Here is a 24,217-nt window from a genome sequence, read left to right on the forward strand (position 1 = left end):
GCATGGGCCTCGCGGAGCCAAGCCCTGCCCCCCCTCCTCCGCCGAGGCTAGGGGAGGGCCTGGGCGAGGGAGAGCAGGAGGAGAGTAAAGCTGGGGAGGAGGAGCCCGAGCTTCGGCGGCCTAGATTGGGGGATTTGGGAACCTTCACCCCACCCGGCGCCATGCGGGGTTAAGATGCATGCAGGTCGTGTGCCAGAGCTGCTCTGAGGCACTTGACTGAACCTTTAGTTGGTCCGAGGGTTGTTCGACGTGATGGTTTTCTGGAGAGGACTTTTCTCCTGGTTTAGGGTAGCAGGGGGATGCCCAAAGTAGGCAAGAGTTTCCACTCCATCACTGCCCAATTCCCTAGCCCCGTCCATCTTTCTTGCTTTTGGTTAGATCTTTCAACCTAACCTGGAACCCTGGTGGAGAAGAACCGGGTTTCTACTTCTTCAGATTCTTCCAGCTCAAGATATATGTGGGAAAATGACCTCAGAGTCACCCCGAGAGAGTAGCGCTGTTACCTATGGGAGTAGATGTCTGGCAGGAGAACATGTCAACACCAAGCCCTTATTGCTCAAATGTGTTGTCTGGACTGTGATTTCCACTACGGCCTCTGGTGCGCCTTCGGTTTTGTCCACGGGAAGCCAGTCCATCTTGGATGAGTCCTCGCTGCTCATCTGCCCCATGAAGTTTCTGCCGTTCCCTTTCCCACTCAACTCCACTGGTTGCTCCATTACTTCAGGCAGCTCCTTTAAACCACAGCTCCCTTAAGCAAGGGAGGCTAGGAGACTGGTTACCTCAAGTAACTTTCCCTTGTGACTGATCCGGCTACTCAGTAGCACAGTTTTTCTATTCTTGTTTCCGTAAAAATAGTTCACAGCCTAGCCCTCTAAACAAAAACAGTTTCTGAACCCCCGTTGTTGAAGAACAAATTAGCTACTAAACTTCAGATACATTCTTAATTGGTACCCGAGTCCCCAGAGTTATGGGAGGAACTTAGTTCAGTTTGGGGGCTTGTTTTATGTTTTAATTCTGTTCCTGTCGCTGTGATGAATATCCCGACAGAAGCAACTGTAAGGGAGAAAGGACTTGTTCTGGGCTCCCGGTTTCAGGTCACAGTCCATCGCCGTGGAGAAATTCAGGTAGGAAATCGAAGCATCCACAATCAAGAGCAGAGAGAAATGGATACACCCGTGCTTAATTGTACCCATCACCTTCTCAGTACTTACACAGCCCAGGACCCCCTGCCTAGGGGATGGTGCTGCCCATCACAGGCGGGCCTGGCTCTATCCATTACTGAAATTGAGATAATCCCCCACAGACACACTAACAAGTCAGCTTCATTTAGCCATCCCGCATTGAGATCCTCTTCCCAGGGGATTCTAGGGTGTGTCAAGTTGACATTTGTCTTCCTAAAATCCTGGGTTGTACTCAAGTGGTGGCATTCTTGTAGAACTTGAAGGTTTTCATTTTACTGTGCCGACAAGATGTCCTCAAGAAACATCCACAATGTCCTGGCAAAGCAGATAAGTTTTCTCCTCTGGTACAGAGACCTTATACTCTTTATATCCACAGGCATTTAACTAATATAGTATATACATTTAGCTCATTTAGTATTTAGATACTAATCACTTGATTAGTTTTTTAAAATGTAGTATATTCGAGTGTGTCATGGGAATTTATAGCAAAGAGAAATCAGTGTGAGAAGTGAATGATGTGGGATTTGAACCCATTACTATAGTGTGACTAGGAGGGACCAGAAAGAACGAGAGGAACAGACAAAGACTATACATGTGGGGAATCCATGTCCACAGCTGAGCCCGTGGTTGGCCAGGTAACTGGATGGAGTTGAGGATCAACAGGGAAACTTATTGATAAAAAGCCTCACGTGACAGGGATATTAATATTGACTTCTATTGGTAATAAAGAAGTGCAAATGATGTGGAGAATATATTAATCATTCATAACTAATAATAAGATGTGATGATAGCATGAAGGGCAAGAAGCTGGGGGCAAGGGACCATTTGGAGGGAAGTCATTAATGATTTATGGGAAAAAGTAAAATAGACTATGTCCTTAGGGCATAATATCCCCACAGGAAAAATAATTTAAAACATAATGATCTTCTTCGGGGTTTCTTTTTTTCTGTGATAAAAATGGAATAGCTGTTATAACCTGTCTCCATCTGTACTGTACAGAAAACTGCCTCGGAGCCTAAATCACACTGACACTTTGCTTTGTGAACCTTGTCCACTTATTTTCGGGCTGGTTGTTACCATGGGTAGTTTTGTGTTTTGAGATTGGCTGTCACTAGGTATCCCTGGCTGGCCTGGAACTTGCTACTTAAACCAAACTGGCCTTGAACTCAGATCTGCCTGCCTCTGCCTTCCGAGTACTGGGATTCAAGGCGTGCGCCACTATGACCAGGATCATGAGAACTTTGAAGGCTGGAGGCAGTTTCTCATGGAATACTCAGTATTCCAGACATTAAGAAAGAACCTCCAATCTTCCTGCACTGTCACCATGGTGCACATGAATGTCCTCGCTGATGCTCTCAAGAGCATCAACAATGCTGAGAAGAGAGGCAAAGGCCAGGGCCTGCTCCAAAGTCATCATTCGGTTTCTGACTATGATAATGGAGCATGGTTACATTGATGAGTTTGAAATCATTGACGACCACAGAGCTAGGAAAACCACTGTGAACCTCACAGGCAGGTTGACCAAGCACGGAGTGACAAGCCCTAGATTTGATGTGCATCTCAAAGACCTAGAAAAATGGCAGAACACCCTGCTACCATCCTGTCAGTCTGGCTTCATTGTACTGACAACCTCAGCTGGCACCGTGGACCGTGAAGAAGAAAGAAAACCCACAGAGGGAAAATCCTGGATTATTTTTCTAGAGATGCAAAACACATAAATAAAAAGTGTCCATGGGGCAGGGGAGGGAGAAAGAAAGAACCTCCCACATGTGCTGAGACAGTCACCTGGATCTGCTTTACAATATCAGCAGGTCCAGTGGATTGAATGCCTTCTTCCAGCCTCTGTAGGCATCTCTCTCTCTCTCCTCTCTCTCTCTCTCTCTCTCTCTCTCTCTCTCTCTCTCTCTCTCTCTCTCACACACACACACACACACACACACACACACACACACACACACGCCCAAAGGTAATTCTTCAAGCTATGGAGGAAAGCTTGATTGGGATTTCTTGGTAGAGATAAGGAAAATTCAGGGTTAAGCATGGTGGCACTTGCCTGTGGTACTAGTATTTGGGAAGTAGAGGTGGGAAAACCAGAAGTCATCCTTGGCTATATAATGAGTTAGAACCTGGACTACATGAGACCCATCTTTTAGAAAAGAAAAGAGGGGTTGGGGATTTAGCTCAGTGGTAGAGTGCTTGCCTAGCAAGCGCAAGGCCCTGGGTTTGATCCTCAGCTCAAGAAAGAAAGAAAGAAAGGAACGAAGGAAGGAAGGAAGGAAGGAAGGAAGGAAGGAAGGAAGGAAGGAAGGAAAGGAAAGGAAGGGCCCAAACCATCGGACTATAGTACTGTACCTTTGTATTGGAAACAGAAGAGATGTTTCGGTTTCCTCTGTGACAGCCTTGCTACGTAGCCTGGTTGTCCTTGAACTCTTGGCGCTTCCCCTGCCCCAGCTCATGAGTGCTGAGATTGTAGGCACAGCAAAAAGAAGGAATTAAGAAGAGCAAAGGGGCAGAAAGTAGAAAGATGGTTCAGCAGTGAAGAGCATTGGCTGCTCTTCCAGAGGACCAAAGTTCAGTTCCTAGTACCACATGGCAGTCCCAGGGCACCTGACTCCCTTTCGTGACCTCTGCAGGCACCAGGCACACATGCAGGCAAAACATTCGTACACATAAAGTTATAAATGGGGCTTTTTGTTGTTGTTTTTGGGTTTTTTGTTTGTTTGTTTGTTTCGAGACAGGGTTTCTCCATGTAGCTTTGGTGCCTGTCCTGGATCTCGCTTTGTAGACTAGGCTGGCCTCGAACTCACAGAGATCCACCTGGCTCTGCCTCCTGAGTGTTGGGACTAAAGGTGTACAACACCATAGCAATAAATTTTTTTCATCCTTTTTTTTTTAGAGCTGAGGATCAAACCCATGTCCTTGTGCTTGCTAGGCAAGCGCTCCACCACTGAGCTAAATCCCCAACCCCATAAATTTTTTTTTAAAAAGAGCTTAAGATGTTTCTCTGAGCCAGAATGCTCCTCTTTAAAGAGAGAGGTGAAAGATATTTTTATTCTCAGCTCTCTTTGTGTGTGCATGATTCCATTTACCAGACTTCAGTGTTCATTTTTGGGGGGACTCTGATGACCGAATAAAGAGAAGCAGGGAGGCAGGCCCAGGAAATGCCGAAGGTGCTCCCCTAACGGCACTGTCCATAGCTACAGGACTAAGTTCTCCGTCATGGCAACACAGCCAAGTGCTACTCCCCAGACAAGGAGGAAGCAGAAAAGAGTCTATAGAAAAGGAGGGTGTCCGTCGAGGACTGAGATTTCCCAGTGGGCCTTTAGTAGCACCCAATCTATCCAAGCTGGTCCAACCCTCCCTGCAGTCCATGTCAGCTGAAGGCTTGTCAGCACGACTTGACATGCTCCTGGTCTGCAGCACAGTGCTAAGATGCCAGTTCGTGAGCCTTATTCCTCTCTACATGCCCTGGCACAATTCTGTTGTCAGGGCCGGGAGAAGCTGCCTGAAGTTACCACGGTGTTACAGGACTTGATGTGCTACGTGTAGCTTCTTGATTTCTGAGTCATTCTCTTCAAATATCTTGGCATTCTGAGGTCACGTAATCACGGTTGACTTTTTGTGATTTGCCTTTGGGCCTTTTGCTCAGGGAGAATTGACGTGGGTATCCTTGAGACCACGGTACCTCCTTACAGTTCAGTTGTGGCGCTGGCCAGAATCTGGGGCATTTTCAGGTTCTTTCCTTTTCTAGTGTTTCTTGTTTTTCAGATAAAAGCATTGAGCACAGGGAAGAGGCAAAATGAGCAGAGGCTGAGGAAGCAACCTCAGAGGGGTCAGCAATGTAGACTCGAAACTGAGGACTTGCATTAGCCCTTAATAACTGAACCCCAGTGGGTGATTTCTGTACCACTCTTTCTTCCTTTCCAAAAATAAAGAAATTATCAATTGTATTCCTATAAAGCAACAACGAACAACCCTAAAAGGAAATTAAGACAGTTTTACATTTATAATAACCTTTAAAAGAATTAAAGCCTTTTGGGTGATTCTGATCAAGGAAAGTGAATGCCCTGTATATACAAAACCACTAAATAGGGGCTGAAGAGACATCTCAGCAGTTACAAGTGCCTGTTCTTACAGAAGACCCAGGTCCGATTCTCAGCACCCATATGGTGGGCCAACTCCAGTTCCAGGACACCTAATGCAGTCTTCTGGTTTCCTTGAGCTCCAACACACATGTGGCACACATATATACACTCTGGCACACATGCATACACATAAATAAATAGATATTTAAAACTAAAATCCTAATGAAAGAAAGTAGAAGGGCCTTAAATCAATGTTCAAAGTAGGAAATCTCAACATGGTTAAGAAATTAATACTGCATAAAATGATCTACAGATTTGACATTTTCCCTAGAAAAACCAACAACAACCTTCCCAGACCTTGCAGCCCAGGCCTGTAATGTCAACTCCCTAGGAGACTGAGGTGTGAAGGTCACAGGACAAGGTCTGCCTGGCTACAAAGTCACTTCAAGTCCAACCTGGGAAAGACTTTTTATTTTTTATTTTTCTGTTTTTTTGAGACAGGGTTTCTCTCTCCTGGCTGCCCTGGAACTTGCTCTGTAGACCAGGCTGGCCTCGAACTCAGAGATCCACCTGCCTCTGCCTCCCGAGTGCTAGGATTAAAGGTGTGTGCCACCACCACTGCCTAGCAAAAGATTTTATCTTAAAAAGTAAAAGATTTAAACATTTTTTAAGAGCTAGGAATATAGTTCAAAGGTAGAATGCTTACCTAATGTGTGCAAGGCTCTGGGGAGAATCCCCAGTACTGAAAATTAGTTGATTAATTAAAATCCAACAGCGTCTTTCAGAGAAACAGAAAAGCTAACCTTCAAATCCACATGGAATTATGAGGGGCTCTGAAAATTGGAGGACTCACCCTTCTCGACTTCAAAGCTCTGCTGATTGAAACACTGTGCAGAGGGGAGCTGTGGAGAGATGCTCAACAGTTAAGAACACACATGGCTGACAACCATCCAGAACTCCAGTTCCAGGGGATCTGACACCCTAACTGAACTCCTCAACACCAGGCATGCACATGGTGCACAAACACACACAGGCAACCCATGGTAAACATCTACAAACAAATAAATAAAAACAAACCTTCATGTAGTTACTGCTTATTTCATCTCTATGGGCATTTTGCCTGCATATGTTTCTGCATACCGTGTACATTCCTAGTGCCCACAGAGACCAGAAGAAGAAGAAGAATTCACTGGAACTAGAGTTATAGCCAGTTATGAGCCGATATGTGGTGCTAGGAATTGAACTCAGGTTCTCTGAAGGAGGAACAACTGCTTTTACCATGGAGCCATCTCTCCAGTCCAGAATACATAAGTCTTTAAAAAAAAAAAAGTGGTGCCAGGCGGTGGTGGCACTCGCCTTTAATCCCAACACTCAGGAGGCAGAGGCAGGTGGATCTCTGTGAGTTGGAGGCTAGCCTGGTTTACAGAGTGAGTTCTAGGACAATCAGAGCTACAGAGAAACCCTGTCTTGAGGGGTTGGGGGTGGGGAGTGGTATCAGAATAAGACAGACAGACAAACCTTAGAAATAAAACTTACATCTATGACCGTTTTCTTTCTTTCTTTGTTTTGAGACAGAGTCTCAGTGTATATCCCTGTCTGGCCTGAAACTCTCTGTGTAAACTAGGCTGACTTTGAACTCACCGAGATCTGCCTGCCTCTTCCTCCCAAAGGCTGGCAGGCAAGGTGTGCGCCACCACACCTGCACTATCAGTTTGTTTTCAATAAAGGTGCCAACACCGGTTAATGAGAAAAGAGTCTTTTCAACAAATAGTTCTGGGGAGACCGAATAGCCCTATGCCAAAGGATGAGGCTGGACTGCTAGCTGACAGGCTGCGAGTTTTTAACGTGGTTTAGCTCTGCCAAAATTCACACTGAGGCTTAGGTCCTTAACGTAAGGGTGATGGTGATGGGGTGATGTATAGTGTAATGGTGGTGAGCTGTTGGGGCCATTAAGAGACATGTAGTCAGGAGGCTTCACTCTCAGGAGTGGATCCATATGTTCCTTAGTGATGGTTCGTTCTCGGAAGCTGGATCAGGTCTGGCGTGGCTGGGTGAGGCAGGTTGTTCTAAATGGAGTTCAGCTCCCACAGCCTTTCCCTCTGTGTCTTCCTTCCATCACGCCCACTCCCCTCCTCCCCATCCAGTCCATTCTCTTGCCTTGTGACGTGGCGTGATGTGGCTGCCTGATGAGCCAAAATGAAACTTCTTTCTGTATAATTTACTCAGCTCCACCTATTTTTTTACAGCAACACACACACACACACACACACACACACAAATTAATGTGTACGTAATACCCATGCATGTACACATACACACAAACTCAAAATGGAACAAACTCCTTAAAATAATAACATTGGTGAGAATCTGCCTGATATTTGATTTGGCAATGAAAATATCATGGCCATAATACCATAGGCAATGAAAGAAAAAAAAAACAAAACAATAGACTGGAATTTATCAAAATTAAGAGCTTTAGAGTATGTGTTTAGCATTAACAAGGCTCAAATTTCAATCCCAAACACCAAAACAATAATAACAATCATAAAAATTGTTATTTTAATTTCAGGCCTGGGGGTGTAATTTAATCGATAAGGGTGCTTGCTTTTCAAGTATAAAGCCCTGAGCTTGATCTACAGCAACACACAAAGCTAATGTACATAACTGTACATAATTATATTTGTTATGGAATAATCTTTTTGTACACTGTAAATGTGTGTCACTCTGATTGGTTTAATAAAAAGCTGAATAGCCAATAGCTAGGCAGGATTTTGCAGACAGAGAGAATGTTGGGAAGAAGAAGGGTGGAGTCATGGGGAGATGCCAGTACTCAGAGCAAGCAGCATGGACATTACAAAGTAAAGATAACCAAGCCATGTAAAAGAACATAGATTAAAAGATATGGGTTTCAGAGCTCCAGAGAAGCTAGGTTACAAGGAGGACCCTAAGAGGGATGTATGGATCACCCTGGGAAGGGGAAATAGATGAGATCTTCTGGGTAAACTCGGCGGGATGGGAGGATGTGCAAGTTAGAGGAGAGGGGATGGGGAATGAGAACATGAGGGAACAGGATCGTTGAACTAGGGGAGGGATGGAGTAGGGGAGAAATGAAAGAGATATCTTGATAGAGGGAGCCATTATAGGGCTAGGGAGAAACCTTAGGTTAGGGAAATTCCCAGGAATCCACAAGGATGACCCCAGATTAGACTACTAGCAATAGTGGTGAGGGCTCCTGAACTGGCTTACCCTGTAATCAGATTGGTGACTACCCTTATTGTCATCATAGAGCCTTCATCCAGTAACTGATGGAGAGATCCACAGCCAAGCACCAGGCTGAGCTCCAGGAGTCCAGTCGAAGAGAGGGAGGAGGGATTATGTGAGCAAGGGGGCTCAGGATCATGATGGGGAAATCTATAGAGACAGCCAAGCTCATGGGAACTCCTGAACTCTGGACCAACAGCTGTGGAGCCTGCATGGGACCAGACGAGGCCCTCTACATGTGGGAGACATTTGTGTAGCTTGGTCTGTTTGAGGTGCCCCTGGCAGTGGGATCAGGATCTATCCCTGGTTCATGAGCTGGCTTTCTGGAGCCCATTCCGGAAGGTGGGAGGCCTTGCACAGCCTTGATGCAGTGGGTAGGGGCTTGGTCCTGCCTCAGCTGAATGCACCAGGCTTTGTTGACTCCCCATGAGAGGCTTCACCCTTTTGGAGGAGTGGATGTGGGGTAGGAGGGGGAACTGTGGTTAGTGCGTAAAATGAATAAAATAATAATAATAATAATAATAATAATAATAATAATAATAATAATGATGATATAGGCTTGCCAAGTGGTGGTGGGCATACCTTTAATCCTAGCACTTGGGAGGCAGAGGCAGGTGGATCTCTGAGTTCCAGGCCAGCCTGGTATACAGAGCGAGCTCCAGGACACCAGGACTGTTATATCAAGAAACCTTGGGCTGGAGAGATTGGCTCAGAGGTTAAGAGCACTGACTGCTCTTCCAGAGGTCCTGAGTTCAATTCCCAGCAACCAAATGGTGGCCCACAACCATCTGTAATGAGATTTGGCGCCCTCTTCTGTGTACATAATAAATAAATAAATAAATTTAAAAGAAAAAAGAAAAAGAAAAAGAAACCTTGTCTCGGCGCATGAACTGGCTTTTTGGAGCCCATCCCCTGTGGTGGGATACCTTGCTCAGCCTTCATACAATGGGAAGGGGCCAGACTTTGTTGACTACCATGGGAGGCCTTACCCACTCTGAGGAGTGGATGGGGATAGAGTGGGAGGGAGGTGAGGAGGCAGGAGAAGGGAAGGGAAGGGGAACTGGGGTTGATATGTAAAATGAAAAAATATATATATTTAAAATAAAAAAAAACCTTGTCTCAGAAAACAAAACAAAACAAAAAAATTTTTGGGTTAATTTAAGTTATAAGAGCTAGTTAAGCTGGGCGGTGGTGGCACATGCCTTTAATCCCAGCACTCAGGAGGCAGAGGCCAGCCTGGGCTACAGAGTGAGTTCCAGGACAGGCTCCAAAGCTACACAGAGAAACCCTGTCTCAACACCCCCCCCAAAAGAGCTAGTTAGAAACAAGCCTAAGCTATTGGCTAAGCTTTTGTAATTAATAATAAGTCTCTGTCATGATTTGGAAGCTGGTAAGTGGGACAGAAAAATCCACCTACATATATGTATACATGTAGTTATACCATATGTATATGTATAACTATACAATAACTATATGATAGTAACTATAATTCCAACACTTGGGAGGCAGAGGCAAGGTGATCAGAAGTTCAAGGTTATCCTTTACTATATAGTAAATTTGAGGCCAGCCTGGACTACACAAGACCATGTCTCAAAATGGTAACAACAAAAAAATTAACTTGTGCAAATCAAAGGATACTGTCAAGAAAGTAAAGAAACATATAGGATTGGAGGATGTGTTATAAAACATGCATCTAGTAAGGTGCTAGGATTAAAGGTGTGTGCCACCACTGCCTAGCCTCTATGTTTAATCTGGTGGCTTGTTCTGTTCTCTGATCTTCAGACAAATTTTATTAGGGTACACAATACATCACATTTCCCCTTTTTTGGTCTAAAGTAATATAAGAAGGTTATAACTAATATAAGAAAAACTATATATACAATAAATACAATAAGTATATACAATATATACAGTCAGGAATTACATCAACAATGTCCAGTCCATAAACATTTGACAAATTCAGAGAAAATACTCCATTATCTATCCTATTTTGGTGAATCCAAGGTGTTATACCTAATTCACTTTCTATCTTAATTTGTCTTACCAACTGAAAACTATCTTTTGAAGTCTTTCAAACTTACACACTTTATACCTCTTTAGTGAGTTTCTTTTCTGAATTTGTTAACAAGGAAAACTATAACTATCTAATCTTCAACTCCTTAAGAAACCCAAGAAGGAAATAATACTAACTAAGTAAGCAGGAAGTGCAAACAAGCGACTTCCAAAAAAAAATGTGAGAAATGACAGAAACACCTGGCTGCCTGGACAGTCACCCAAGGTTCCTCTACAACGTGGGGCATCCATCTTCAGCCTACATGCCTAACATACCTGACAGACTCATCTGTGAAGCAGGATTTTCTAGAGGGTCTTCCTACCTTGTCTTGGCAAAGTTCAGCAGTCCTTTCTTTTGTGTCCTGCTTGTCCATTTGGACAGCATACTGTCAACAGTTGATGCAAGGGCACTTTCTTGTCCAGTGACTAACTTTTGTCAAAAAGAAAGTAAACTCCATATGGAGTTTCTTTGATGCCCATCATCTTCTTTGAAGTAGATTGGTGCTGCCAGGAGCAGACATGACTCACAGTCATAACAAAAAAAAAATCTATGTTATTAAAACATCTTAGCCGGGCAGTGGTGGCACACGCCTGTAATCCCAGCACTCAGAAGACAGAGGCAGGTAGATCTCTGTGAGTTCGAGGCCAGCCTGGTCTACAGAGCTAGTCCAGGACAGGCTCCAAAGCTACAGAGAAACTCTGTCTCAAAAAACCAACCAAACAAACACACAAAAACAAAAACAAAAACAACATCTTAAATGCCATATTCTATAGATCTCTGAAGTGTTTAAAGATAACCTGTCTATCTAAAATGTATCTGTTTGACCTTGAAAACATACCAAATATGACTACAATACTAAATACTAACTTGTATTTCTTTATATCCTAATTAGTTGGTAATAACTTCTTTCTTTCTTTCTATTTTTTTTTTTTGGAGCTGAGGATTGAACCCAGGGCCTTGCGCTTGCTAGGCAAGCGCTCTACCACTGAGCTAAATCCCCAACCCTAGTAATAACTTTCAAGGACTAGAAAGTTGCATTACATTGTTGAATGAACTGTATAGGTACAATACCTTGAACAAGATTAGAAATATATGCACAGTATATTTTAACAATATCAATCTCAAATTTGTATACTACATACAAAAATCCATTCCAATGTAAAATATTTAAAACTAGTAGTTGCTTTTTAAAAGTAGAGTCAATAATCTACCTTTTTATCTTATCATATCCATATCCTCCCTTTTTTATTTTTCAGAGTAGATTCAATAATCTATCCTTTTATTCTATTATTTCTTTATCACTTTTTTCCAGGGTAGATTCAGTAATCTACCTTTTATCTTATCGTATCTATATCCCTTTTTTTCCCCAACAAGAACCTTGAATCTAATCTCCTTTTTAAAAAAAAAAAAAAAAAAAAAAAAAGCTTTTTCCCTGACCATTACTAATAACAACTTGTAGCCAACCATCCTAAACAATATCCATAACTCATTGAACAACAAAAACCACCTCTTGGCAATGTGGTCATCATGTTCTTAAAATTACTTCCTGTTTGTGGGGGTGAAGGCATCTTTAGGGGATCCTGAAAAGAAAATTTTGGGGTTAATTGTCAAGTCCTGGGAGAGGTAGCTGTATCATTTTCTGTCCAGTGTCTGCATAGTGGGAAAGTGCAGGGCTTGTCTCAAATCCTGGCTAGTCTGTGAGGCTGGATCATTTCAGCTAGCCATCTCGATACTGTCCTGAGCAGTTTGTAGTCCAACGTTGATCTTTGGGTGGTGTTTGTCAGTTTAATGGCTTTATGACAGTCCTTGTAGAATCATTGTTGTGGGACCCCATTATCTTTTTGGAGACTTCAAAGATTGCATTAGGTCAGATTATTCCTTTATTTATTTATTTATTTCTGGTAATTTTTTTCCAGGTAGTTTTCCCTTGTTCTTTGGATGCTTATTTATTTATCCAAAGGTCTTTAAATTCCTCAAGATGGTTTTTACTTTTTGGTTTTTACTCTCCTATTCAAGTATCATCATGATCATGAGATTCAATATTCACTGTATCTCGGATACATTCCTCCAAGGGTGCTGATCTTGCCTTTAAGGGCCTAATTATCCTTTTGCATTGTGTGTTAGCATTTTCAAAAGCCAGAGATTCAATTATTGTCTAGCTTCTGAATTTGGTATCATTCTATTTACTGCTGAAGTCAATCTTTGTAAGAAATCTAATTTCTTACAAATTTGGGCCCTGTATAAGTTTTGTAAATGACTCAATTTTCTTTCCTACTTCTTCAATTCTGTCTCAAGCATTCAAGGTTGCCATGAGGCATAAAGCCAGGGTGTGGTCATTATATAAAGATTATCTTTGTATATCAGCATAATCACTCTCTCCTAGAAGTTGATCTTGGGAAATCTCCATACTTCTAGTTCTACTTTATTGTTCAATGGTCTTAGCCTCATCCTTCCACCAGGTCCTCCATTGTGGGGACAAGCCTCCAAAACTTCTATAGCCAAATCTCTCCAGTCTTGAGGGATAATTCTATTACAAGTTGACCACAAGTTTAACATCTGCTTCATGAAAGATGAGCGGGTGCCATATGATACTATTGCTTCTTTGAATCTCCTCAAATCTAACATCTACACCAGAGTCCAGTCAGCTCTTACACAGCCTTGAGAATATCTATCACTGGGTAATTAGTTCCTGTAAGGTTACTGGATAGATTAATGTTGGGTGTTTGAACGCCTTTGGCTGTTTCTTAACCTTATAAAGCAATGTTGAGATTGGATTTCCTTTAAATTCTTCTGTCTGGGTCTGAATATCTCTATGATCTGTTTTAACAAGTTTTTCTAAAACTTTTATCTTGGCACTCATATTAACCAACATTTTTAATGATAAAATAAAAATGATCAAACAAATAATATCTATAATTTCATTAACATTAATTATTCTCTCTCGTTTAATTGTTCTATTCTCATAACATTAATCATAATATCAGAGACCAAATTCCCTCCATTGTAAAAAATGTTTCCCTTTTTTTTTATTTAATGAAGTTTTATTTTTCCAAATGTACAGCTGATTGAACCTGCTCCTGCATCTTCGCCGGCAGCCGGGGCATCTCTACCGTGTGTGTTTCTAGTGTAAATGACTTGGGCTCTGTGCTTTGAAACTAGTCCTTACTGAGTAGCTCCTGGAGGGCTGCCCTGGCCAAGGAACCGCGAATCTTCAGTCTCTCAGAGGCCACAGCTGGAGTGATGAGCTTGTAGTTGGGACCCTCCTTACAGAGTTTGTCTTAGCAGCTTTGTCAAACAGGACCAGTGTCGAGCTTGTCCCGAACTCTGCCTTTGGACCACTTCTTCTTTTTGGCCCTGCCACCAGACTTATTTACTGGGTCTTTGTCTTTGTTGGCCGACTCTCCGGCATCTTTCTTCTTGTCATCCTTGGTGACGCTCAGAGAGTGGCGACGGCCACTGCAGTCTCCCTAAGATGTCGGGAAAAAGGGGGTGGGGGTGGGGAGCATTCCCCATTTTTTAATGTGGGGAAAAAAAACTTCCTCTTAACTAATGCCTCCCTTTAAGAAATCCCAATTGACTCACCAATTCTGCTGACAGTGATGATTCAGATGACGGTGTGGCAGCAGCCTGAGGAGGGGGCCAGGGGACACCAAAAGCCACCAGGAGAGGAAAGAAGCAAGAGATCCGGCCATCTGCACGTGGTAACAGGAGAAAGTGGCTAACTCCTGCGGGTTTTGGAGTCCAGAAGCCTATGGAGTTTGCTGCAGGGAGGCTACAACAAAAATTTGGCCAGCCGGGTAGGAACTCCAGCTGCTTATAGCTCCAGCCTGAGCCACAGGCAAGCGGCTTTCTCATGAATTTGTGCCCCAAAGTTGGACGCCAGATGTAGCTCGAATTTCTAAATGGTCTTTTAATAAAAACCTGGACTCAGATATTGGTGTAAATGCTGAAAGATCGGAGAGACAAAGGAACAAGCCACCTCTTACCTCCAGGACTACTTAGCTTGAAAAGCTTCAGCCGATAGGCCTCTAGCCAAATGAGCTTCCTCAGCCGAAAGGGCTTCTAGTTCCTGTCTCATCGTGCCTTAAATACTGTGTACCCTAATAAAATTTGCCTGGAGATCAGAGAACAGAACAAGCCACTAGGTTAAACATAGGGGCCAGGCAGAGGTAGCACATACATTTAATCCTAGCACTCAGGAGGCAGAGATCCACCTGGATCTCTGTGAGTTCAAAGCCACCCTGGATTACATGAGATTGGCTTAGTCTGGGAGAGAAACAGAGCCAAGCAGTGGTGGCACACACTTTTAACCCTAGTTCTTGGTAAGCACACACGCCTTTAATGGCTGGGTGGAGAAAGGTATATAAGGCGTGAGGACACAGGAACTAAAGCCTTTTCTGCTGAGGAAGCTCATTTGGCTAGAGGCCTATTGGCTGAGGCTTTTCAGGCTGAGGAGTCCTGGAGGTAGGAGGTGGCTTGTTCCTTTGTCTCTCTGATCTTTCAGCATTTACACCAATTTCTGGCTTCAGGTTTTTTATTAAAAGACCATTTAGCAATTCGTGTTCCATGAGTCCCACAGCTCAGTTTCTTAATCAGGCTTCTGCAGCAAGATCCTCTGGCTGGAGAGTAAATGAGATTCGTTCAAATTCTAAAATGAATGGAGGCCAGGCGGTGGCAGTGCACACCTGTAATCCCAGCACTCGGGAGGCAGAGGCAGGTGGATCTCTGTGAGTTCGAGGCCAGCCTGGTCTACAGAGTGAGTTCCAGGACAGGCTCCAAAAGCTACAGAGAGAAATCCTGTCTTGAAAAACCAAAAATAAATAAATAAATAAACAAACAAACAAATAAATAAATAAAATGGAAATACAGACTTCACAATTAGTAATAGTCTCTTCTGGTCATTAGCAATAATTCCTCAGCAGTTATATACAACTAGAAGACAAGACGATACGGAGAATGAACTGTGGCTCTGGTATTTATGATAGAGGAGAATTTACAATAGCAGAATTTATCCAAAAGGAGAAACCAAGGACTGTTTGGAATGCTACAAAATACCAAGATATTGTGAGCAGTTAGCTAAAAATATTCTTGTAAACAGAATTTTTTCTCTAAATGTTGTCGATTTTAAAAAATCTCATGAAGTTTCTCTCCAAACATAAGTTTATTCTAAAATCTGAGTGGAAATTGGAAGGCCTTAGGATAGCTGGGATTTTTGTCTGCGAGTAATACTGGGGATTGAGTCCAGGGCCCCCCACAGGCTAGACAAGTGCTCTACCATTGAGTCAGCTAACTCAAGTCATCATTCAAGACAGTTCTTGAAAACAGAAGGAATCCCTGCCCAGTGTTTAGGCAGACTACTACTCCAATTATCAAGAGGGTGCAGGAGCAGAAACTGGTAGAGTGCTTGCTTAATGTGCACAAAGCCTGGGTGTTGCATGCCTACAATCCCAGCACTTGGGAGGTACAGGCAAGCAAATTAGGAGTTCAAGGACATCTTCAGCTACACAACCAGTTCTAAGCCAATCTAGGCTACATGAGATCCTGTCTAAAAGCAAAAGGCATCAGGCAGGAGGGTAGAAGACATACTTCAATGGAACACAAATATGCCCAAAATATCTTCAGTTAGTTTTTATTTTTACATTTATTTATTTATCAAAATCTTAGTGTGTGTGTGTGTGTGTGTGTGTGTGTGTGTACACTTGCATTCATGCCATAGCCTGCATTTGGAGGGCAGAGGACAATTTTCAGGAGTCCATTCTCTCCTTCCACCACCTGAGTTCTCCCAGCAAGCTCTCAGGTCCTCAGTCCATGAACCTTTATTTATTTTTAGTTTGTGTATAGAGGTGTTTCGCACGGTACCTGGATAGGTCAGAAGAGAGCATCGGATCCCTTAGGATCAGAGTTTCAGACAGTTGTGAGACCCATGTGACATCAAACCTAGAAGAGCAGACAGTGCCCTTAGCTGTTACCCCACCGTCTCTCCAGCTCTCCAGTTAGCTCTTTGATGAAGTATCAAAAGAAATGTTGCAAGGAGAATCTTACCAATAAATGGTACTATGGCAGTCAGGTAGCTATAGATCAAAGGAGAAGAAACTGAGCCTAACCATCTCAAACAAAAACTAATTCCAAAAGAACCATGGGCTTAAATGCAAAATTTAAACCACAAAACTTTTCAAGATTTATTTATTTGTGTGTGTGTGTGTGTGTGTGTGTGTGTGTATGTGTGTGTGTATGTGTGTGTGTGTGTGTGATATGTGTGTGTGTATGTGTGATATGTGTGTGTGTGTGTGTGTGTGTGTGTGTGTGTGTGTGCATGCGCACCTGACTGAGTTTATGTGTACCACATGCATGCAGGTGTCTACAGAAGCCAGAGGGTGTTGGATCTCCGGGAACTGGAGTTACAGGTGAGTTTGAGACACTTTTTGTGGGCGCTGGGAACCGAACCTGGTCTTCCACAAGAAAAGTAAGCACTGTTTTAAATGCTGAGTCTCTCCGGCCCCTGACTTGCAAAACTTTTTAAAAGGCTATAAAAGAAAATATTTAGACTTTTACTGGTAGAGTTCTTTTTTGTTTTTAATTGAAAATAGATTTTTTAATACAATATATTCTTAGTTTCCCCTCCCAAACTTCTCTGCGATCCTCTCCACCTCCCCACCCTCCCAAATCCATACCCTTTCTTGCTCTTTCTCTCATTAGAAAACAAACAGATATGTAAAAGAAAGTACAATAAAAACAAACAATTTAAATAGGCCAAAACAAACAAATGAATTGGGGGGAGGGGTACCAAAGAAAGAGCACAAGAAACGCACATTAGCACACACAGAAATCCCATAAAGATACAAAATCGTGCCAGGGGGTGGTGGCGCACGCCTTTAATCCCAGCACTTGGGAGGCAGAGGCAGGTGGATCTTTATGAGTTCGAAGCCAGCCTGGTCTACCGAGCAAGATCCAGGAAAGGCACAAAGCTACATAGAGAAACCCTGTCTCGGGGAAAAAAAAAAAAAAGTCCAACAATTCTAAAACAGAGAGGCAGCACACACACGTAATCACAAGACTCAAGAGGTATAGGCAGGAAGAGCATTCAAGGTTATCCTTGGGCATATATCAAGTTTGAGGTTAGTTTGTGATACATGGGATTTTTTTTTTTTATCACAAAACAAAACAAAACCACAACAAAATCAAACAATTCAATTACAAATTCGATGAACCAACGAGATGCACAGGTTACTCATCAAGAGAATAAGTAACAGTTGGGTGTGAAGGTGAGCTCTGTGGTCCATGTTACTTGGGAGGCTGAGGAAAAACACTTCCCACAACATAAGCAAGCAGCCTGACCAACATAGCAAGATTCTCATGGGGTAGGAGAAGGAGAGGAGAAAGAATCAGAAGAAAAGAGAAGAAGAGAAGAGAGGAGAGAGATAAAGAACATTTAGATGGCAGATAAACAAAAACTCAGCAGCAGTAACTATTAGAGAATGCAATTAAGCCATAAAGAGACATAACCCACACTTATAAAAATGTGTAGAATGTCTGCTTTGCATATATGAGGCCCTGGATTTCCCAGACACACACACACACACACACACACACACACACACACACACACACGGCCACAGTGTTTAACACTAAATGCTAGCGAAGCTGCAGAGAAACTTGGTCACTCACACTGGGAATATAAAATGATACCTTTGGAAAACTGTCTGTCTGTTCCTGAAATCAAACAACAAGTAACCCAAACAAACAAAAAATGTGTGTGTATATTTTTTTTTCTGGGCCTTTATCCAAGAGATATGAAAATTCATTTTCATGCAGGAACTTGTATACAAATGTTCATAGCAATTTTATTTGTAATAGCTCCAAACTGGAAACCAGCCAAATAGCCTATAATGAATGAGTGGCTAACTGAACTGGGATTTGTTTGTCCTTATAATGATCTAGTAGCCCGATTTAAAAGGACAGTGTTATTGATACAAGTAAAAGCATGGACAGAAGGTAAAGGAATTAAATAGACTGGGGAAAAAAGCAAGTCTCACAGGGATACCTACTGGCTCATTCCATTTCTATATCATTCGTGGAGTAGCATAATTATAGAGATGAAGAACAGATTAGTGGTTGCCAGGGGTTAGTGATGGTAGGGAGGGATGGGTGTGGCCATAAAAGGGTAACGCCAGTGTGTCTCTATGATGACATAGTTGAGGGGTTTTTGTTATTTTTTTTCCTTCTAGTGCTGAAGATCATACCCAGGGTACCTACATACTAGGCAAGTGATGTACCACTGGACTATACTACCAACCTCATGATTATTTTTGTCTTTTAGTTAAAAACAAAGTTTTGACCGGGTGGTGGTGGTGCACAACTTTAATCCCAGCACTCTCGAGGCTGAGCCAGGCAGATCTCTGTGAGTTTGAGGCCAGCCTGGTCTACAGAGAGAGATCCAGGCCCCAAAACAACACAGAGAAACCTTGTCTCAGAAAAAACAAACAAACAACAACAACAACAAAAACACCCAAGTTTTGGGGCTGGAGAGATGGCTCCACGGTTAAGAACACTTCATGCTCTTCTGGAAGACCTGAGTCTGGCCCCCAGCACCCATATCAGATGGCTCACAACTGCCTGTAACTCCAACTCCAAGGGATCCAATGAGCTCTTCCGGCTTCTGTTGGTACCCATAAACACATGGTAGACACCAAGTCATCTTCAGCTACATAGTGAGTTTGAGGCTAGCCTGGGCTACATGAGAACTTGCTTCAAATAAATAAATAAATAAATAAATAAATAAATGAAGCAAAAAGAACCAGAAAAATCTCCTCTGAGTTAAGTCTGGGATGGATATCTTGAACAAGGTTGTAGTTAAGTGAATGGACCGCTACAGGAAGGCAGGTAATCATGAGTATTGACTCGGCAAACGTGATGTGCCAGCTGCCTTTCAAGTACTAGGGAGAGAACTTGACAAGCTTCTGCCCTTTTAAGTTTATACTCAACTAGAGGAGACAGATTTATTCAAGTATGTATTACAGCTCACACACTCTACATGCAGAAAGCTAGAGATGGAGGCTTTGAACAGAATAGTGAAGGCTAAGAATACACCAGCGGGGTACTATTCTCGACAAGGCTTTGGGGGGACATTCTTGTGATCCTAGCCGTTGGAATGCTGAGGCAGAAGGAAGACTGTGAGTTTGAAGCTGGCTTAGCCTCTGTTAGCAAATACCAGGGCTACCACAGTGAGACCGTGCTTTAAAAAAGTCTGAGAGGAAAGCTTTGCTGGCTGCTGTGTACTGCCACATCTCCCTGGTGAGTCTGGGTATCTAGCTGCTATCACCACCATTGTGACACTTCTTTCTTGATCTCAGAAGCCAGCTTCTTGGGTCTTCCAAGGTGGCCTGAAGACCAATGGCTCTGCAGGAATCCTCCAGACCTTCAGCACCAGACTGAGGCCGCTGGAGCTTGCAGCCCCATGGCCCCAGCAACTGCTGCGTTCTCAGCCTCTCCAGGGTGAGACAGACTTTGTTGGACTACCCAGGCTGAAGGGATTATGGGTATGTGCCGCCAGGCTTGGTCGGATTTTAATTTCTTCACAAACTGCTTCACTTCAGTAATTTCATTTTAATACATGCAATTTCTTAGTAAATGTCTTAAGTGTCCTTTCCCCTTGCTATGATAAAATACCCAGACAAAAGTAACTTGAGGGAGAAAAGATTTATTTGGTTCACAGTTCTGGGGCAATCACATCCATCAATCACAGCAGGGGAGCAAATGTTGGGAGCCTCAAGCGACTCATGCCCAGTCCAGAGCAGAGAGCAAAGAACGAAGGCGTACATGCTGTACTCAGTTCACACTCCTTTTCATCCAGCACAGGGCCCAGCGTAGGAAATGGTGCTGTGCACACTGGGTGGGTTTCCTACATAAATTCATCCAATTAAAAGCCCTCACAAGTATGCCTGCAGGCCAACCTAACCTAGACAATCTCTCCTTGAGAACCAAAACTAACCGTCACGACAGGATATAGTTTTCACCCCATTTTTTTTCCATTTTTCCCTGGCTCTCATCAGGCCTTCTGGGAATATGGCTTCATTTAGTGTCTTTCTGAGACTTCAGCTATGAAAAGGCAGCTATATAAAGGTCCTGGAACTTGACAATGTTGACCCTGTGTTCTTCAGAACTTCAAGCTGAGCAGTTCAATGGAGGGAAGCAGTTTTGTAAGGCGAAGAAGCAGTACCCGACAGTTAAACCACTGGCCTTCTAACTTATGACAATCGTTCATGATATGTTTTATTGTACTTGTGTGCTTGACAAAATAACTAACCTTAAAACTTTCGCATCCTAAATATCCATCACACACAACCAGCCATGTTACCCCACATGGCAAAAGGAACTTTGTCAATGGGTGTGATTAATGGAATGGCTGAGATTCCTGAGGGCAGAGAATAGACTAGGTTATGCGCAGGGGCCCTAGATAATCATATTTTAATTTAAAAAATTAAATATTAATTTTTAAAATAATTTTTAAAATAGTCATTAAAACTAGAAAACTTCTCCTAGCTGCAGAACCAGAGAGAGGAATGTGTAAGGACCCAAGCTGACATTGCTGACTCTGAGGATGGAGGAAGGGGCTACCAGCCAAGGAATGCAGTGGCCCAGGAGTCACGATTCCAGAAAGGACCGGAGCCCTGTTGACGCCTTGATCTCTGCCCAGTGAGACTCAGATCAGACCTCTCAAGGCAATAGCCTTTGCTTGTCTCCTGCATGAAGTTCACGGAAAAGTTCTGGAGCGCCTATTGCAAATGATCATAGCACCGGGCAGTGGTGGCTCACGCCTTTAACCCCAGCACTCGGAGGCAGAGGCAGGCGGATCTCCGCCAGCCTAGTCTATAGAGTGAGTTCCAGTACAACCAGGGCTACACAGAGAAACCCTGTCTCAAAAAACTTAAAAAAAAAAAAAATATGAACATGACCCTTTCACTTGTTTCTGGTTTATTATAATAATAATAATTATTATTATTCATGAGCAAGAGGAACCAAGTTGAACTCTCTTGAGCAAAGGAAACAGGCCTTCTGTGAGCACACAGGGCACCCTGGGGAACCCCAGGCAGAGAAGCAGGAGAACTGCAGAGAGTCAGCCTGGAGGTCAGCTACTGCAGGAGGCTCCTTACTCTGGCTCTCCAGCTCTGCCTCTCCACCCACCTTCACTGGGCTTCATCCCCTTCTCCCCTCTTGGTAAACACACATTCTCTGCTGTTTAGTCCATGAATAGCTTCAACTTCCCTGCTGGACTAGAATCTCACTCTCAAAGCCAAAGTCCCAGGAGAAGAAGAAATCGACTCTGGGACTATTTGTACCAGGTACCCGATTCGGGTTAAACTGTGTCCTCCCTAAAAAGACACACGACCTACCCCTCCACCCCCACTCAGAATGCGACCTTTCTTGGAGAGGGTCATTGCAGATATACTGAGGACATAACACAGCAGAGTGGAGCCTTAGTTCAAGGACTAGAACTCAGTAAAGGAGAGGAAAACTGGGTGACAGACAGATGCAGACAAGGATGGTCGTGTAAGGATTGGGAGCCATTGCCATGCTGCTGCCTTGAGCCAAGGAATGCCCACGGCTACCAGAAACTGGAAGAGGCAAAGAAGGTTCTTACCTCAGAAACTTCAGATGAACACGACCCAGGCAAACCTCACTTTCAGACCTCTGCCTCCAAGGTAGGTCATGAAGCAAGTTTCTGTGCTTAAAGCAATGTGAGTTTTGGTGGCAGCCGGTTTGGTGGTGGCAGATTTAGAAAACCAAGGCAGTGTGCAGTGGGATCCAGTCCTTTGTGCCTAGGGGACTATGTCTTAGAGTACAAATGTGACACTTCAAGACTCACCTCTGTTGAAGGGTGAATCACAGTGTGTGGGGCAGATACCTTGAAATGCTGTCCATCTTCTTCCCTAGACCTGGGACAAGTATAGTCTCTCCTACCCTCCTCTTTCTCCTTTTCTGGTTTCCCTTTAAAATATTTAGCTCTTTTACCTTCTGGAATGTACTGTGGTGTGTGGTATAAGATACAAATCGGGGGCTAGAAAGATGGCTCAATGATTAAGAGCACTGGCTGCTCTTCCAGAGGACCCAGGTTCAATTCCCAACACCCACGTGGCAGCTCATAACTGTCTATGATTCCAGTTCCAGGGGACCCAACACCCATGGCAAAACACCAATCCACATAAAATAAACATTTTTTTAAAAAAGATACAAATCGGTTGTCTTCCACACTGCAATCTACTTGTCTAGTGACTTCTATAATGCTCCTCTTATTACTGTGTTGCGTTTCATTTATTAAATTGATCATTGATGTTTGAACATTATTTTTGGGATCTCTAGGCTCTGTTTCTCTGATTGGCATGAGAAGACTCCATAGGTTTGCAGGATTTGGGGGGGGGGGGTGGGGTGAGGGTTCGATCCTAGGATTTCATGACTGCTGGCCAAGGGCTCTACCCTGAGCTACATCCTTCAGCAACTCTGCAAACTGAGCTCTGAGTTCCCCTTTATTTTAAGCCTTCCTCTAAATGCTTTACCTAGAGCAATCTGAAATATTCACTTTCTGTAAACATACTCTGGAGAGAATGAGGGTGTCTATAAAATGTTTCTGAGGTTTTTTAAAACACACCAGAGCTCTTCAGGTAGAAATAGCTGCGCTGTATCCCCACCCCCCCCCCCCCTCTTTTTCTTTTTCTTTTTTTTTTTTTTTTTTTTTTTGCCTTGTGACGGTTTCATTGTGGCTCAGGCTAGTCTTGAAGCTCCACTTTAAGTGTTCTTCTGTCTCTACTAGCTGAGACTCCAGGCTCACCACTGTGCCCAGCCTGTTTCTCTTTTTGAAACAGATCCTGGTCCTGTTAACACATCTGGCCTTGTGATGAGTTAAAACATAATGAAGCTTGCATAGTGACCTTCATAGGTAAGTATGTACACACAATAAGCCCTCAGTCCATGTCAGGTGAGAGTTAGCGATGACCAGAGAATTTCTCACTTTTGCCAGTAGCCAACTCTGTCCATCCTCTGCCTCCTCACCGTAAGTCATGCTTAAGACTAGAAAAGGGATTTGTGATAGGCTAAACCATGGCCACCCTCAACATGTCTATGTCAGAAACCCTACAATCTATAGATCTCACCCTACATAGTGAAAGGAACTTTGGAGATGTGGTTCATTAAGGATTTTTTTGTTTTTTTGTTTTTTCGAGACAGCGTCTCTCTGTAGCTTTGGAGCCTGTCCTGGAACTCGCTCTGTAGACCAGGCTGGCCTTGAACTCACAGAGATTCCCCCTGCCTCTGCCTCCCGAGTGCTGGGATTATAGGCGTGTGCCACCGCCCGGCTACATTAAGGATTTTAACTCCTTTACATTTGCTACTTTATTTTGAGGGACACACATACACACAGAGGCTTTCTCTGGTGTATAGGTGGCAGTCAGGGGCTATCTTTCAACTGTTTGGTTCTTGGCATCCAACTCAGGCTTGGCAGCGAGTACTTTCATCCTGAGCCATCTAACTGGCCCCAAGTTAAGGATTTAGAAATGGGACAGTCGTCCTAGAGAATCACAAGGCCCGCCCTATGAGCTAGAAACAGTTGGAATGACGAATTCTGAAGGAGGAAGGGGACATTCCAA

At 43.4% G+C, this 24,217-nt stretch overlaps 2 pseudogenes; one reads left to right on the plus strand and one right to left on the minus strand.

Annotated features, from left to right (window-relative positions):
- The first annotated feature begins 2,505 nt into the window (after positions 1 to 2,505).
- LOC118580017 lies at positions 2,506 to 2,899 on the plus strand (annotated as a pseudogene).
- A 4,245-nt stretch (positions 2,900 to 7,144) lies between these two features.
- Positions 7,145 to 23,634, minus strand: LOC118580018 (annotated as a pseudogene).
- Between the last annotated feature and the right edge of the window lie 583 nt (positions 23,635 to 24,217).

The sequence above is a fragment of the Onychomys torridus genome, chromosome 3 (genome assembly GCF_903995425.1).
Source record: "Onychomys torridus chromosome 3, mOncTor1.1, whole genome shotgun sequence".
NCBI classification, from domain to species: Eukaryota; Metazoa; Chordata; class Mammalia; order Rodentia; family Cricetidae; genus Onychomys; species Onychomys torridus.